Below are 2,500 nucleotides of genomic sequence, written 5' to 3'. Positions count from 1 at the left end.
GAGAGGGGGAAGGCATGTCCAGAGGCAGCTAGAGAGGAGGAAGGGTAGGCGTGTGGAGGTGAGAGTCAGTCGGAACTTTGAATGTTGGCACTATGGCTAGTAAAGGGAGAGAGCTGGCTGACGTGATGGAAAGAAGAAAGGTGACAAGAGACAAGGTGGAAGGGGAGTAAGGCCAGGAGTATCGCAGGTGGGTTCAAACTCTTCTACCATGGTGCGAATGGGAGGAGAAATGGGGTAGGGGTCATTCTGAAGGAAGAGTATGTCAAGAGCGTGCTGGAGGTGAACACAGTGTCAGACAGAGTGAGGATTATGAAGCTGGAAATCGAAGGTGTATTGCTGACGGTTATCAGCGCATATGCCCCGCAAGTCGGGTGTAAGATGGACGAAAAAGAAGAATTCTGGAGTTGAGTTGGACGACGTGGTGGAAAGGGTACCCAAGGAGGAGGGAGTGGTGAGTGGAGCGGACTTCGATGGACACGTTGCTGAAGGGAACAGAGGTGGTGAGGAGTTGATGGTAAGGTATGGAATCGAGGAGAGAAATGTGGAAGGACAGATGGTGTTCGATTTTGCGAAAAGGATGGAAATGGCTGAGGTGAATACATATTTCAAGAAGAGGGAGGAGCACAGGGTGACGACGTATACGAGTGGAGGAAAGTGCACACAGGTGGACTATATCTTGTGTAGAAGGCGCGATGTAAAACGGATTGCATACTGCAAGGTGGTGACAGGGGTGGTGACAGGGGAGAACGTAGCTAGGCAGCATCGGATGGTGGTCTGTAAGATGACTTTGGAGACCAACATGAGGAAGCGAGTGAAGACACAGCCGAAGATCAAATGGTGGAAGTTGAAGAAGGAAGACTGTTGTGTGGAGTTCAGGCAGGAGTTAACACAGGCACTGAGTGGTAGTGAAGAGTTGCCAGATGGCTGGGCAAGCGCTGCAGAAATAGCGAGGAAGACAGCTAGGAAGGTACTTGGTGTGTCATCGGGACAGAGGAAGGAAGACAAGGAGACTTGGCGGTGGTGGTGGTGGTGGTGGTGGAAGGAGGAAGTAGAGCAAAGTATACAGAGGAAAAGGTTGGCAAAGAAGAAGTGGGATAGTCAGAGAGATGAAGAAAGTACACAGGAGTACAAGGAGATGCAGCGTAAAGCAAAGAGAGAGGTGGCAAAGGTAAAGGAAAAGTCGTACGGTGAGCTGTATGACAGGTTAGACACTAAGGAAGGAGAAAAAGACTTGTACAGATTGGCTAGACAGAGAGACCGAGCTGCCGAGGATGTGCGACAAGTTAGGGCGATCAAAGATACAGATGGAAATGTGCTGCCAAGCGAGGAGAGTGTGCTACGAAGTGGAAGGACTACTTTGACGGGCTGATAAATGAAGAAAATGAGAGAGACAGAGAGAGAGAGAGAGAGAGAGAGAGAGAGAGAGAGAGAGAGAGAAAAGGTTGGTTGATTGAGAAGTATAGAGAAGGCCAGAAAGAGTTGCATTGTGTCTTTGTAGATTTACACAAAGCATACGACAGGGTGCCGAGAGAGGAGGTGTGATATTGTAGGAGGAAGTCAAGAGTTGCAGAGAAGTATGTAGGAGTGGTGCAGGCTATGTATGAGGGAAGTGTGACAATGCTGAGGTGCGTGGTTGGAATGACAGATGGGTTCAAGGTGGAGGTGGGATTACATCAAGGATCGGCTCTGAGCCCTTTCTTGGTTGCAACGGTGATGGACAGGTTGACGGACAAGATCAGGCAGGAGTCTCCATGGACGATGATGTTCGCGGATGACATTGTCATCTGTAGCGACAGTAGGGTGCAGTTCATTGTGAGGAGAGCCTGGAGAGGTGGAGGTATGCACTGGAGAGAAGAGGAATGAAAGTCAGTAGGAGCAAGACGGAATACCTACGCGTGAGGAGGTGACAAAGGCATTTCACTTTAAATACTTGGGGTCAACTGTCCAAAGTAACGGGGAGTGCAGGAGAGAGGTGAAGAAGAGAGTGCAGGCAGGCAGGCAGGCAGGCAGGCAGACGGGCAGGCAGACGGGCAGGCAGGCAGGGTGGAGTGGGTGGAGAAGAGTGTCAGGACAGAAGGGTACCAGCAACAGTTAAAGGGAAGGTTAACAAGATGTTCGTGAGACCAGCTACGTTATATGATTTAGAGACAGTGGCACTGACGAAAAGACAGCAGGAGGCGGAGCTGGAGGTGGCAGAGTTGAGGATGCTAACATTTTCACTGGGAGTAACGAAGAAGAGCAAGATTAGGAACGATTGCTCAAGTTGGACGGTTTGGATGCTGAATATGGAGCTGCCAGGAAAGAGGAAAAGAGGAAGGCCAAAGAGGAGGTTTATGGATGTGGTGAGGGAAGACATGCAGGTGGATGGTGTGACAGAGGAACACGCAGAAGACAGGAAGACATGGAAACGGATGATCCGCTGTGGCGATCCCTAACGGCAGAAGCCGAAAGTCGTAGTAGTAAACATAGAAAATCGTGCACGGCAGCCTTCTAAACTGTT

Source organism: Lampris incognitus, unplaced genomic scaffold, assembly GCF_029633865.1.
Source record: "Lampris incognitus isolate fLamInc1 unplaced genomic scaffold, fLamInc1.hap2 scaffold_153, whole genome shotgun sequence".
Lineage (NCBI taxonomy): Eukaryota > Metazoa > Chordata > Actinopteri > Lampriformes > Lampridae > Lampris > Lampris incognitus.
Note: the sequence above shows the minus strand (reverse complement) of the source record.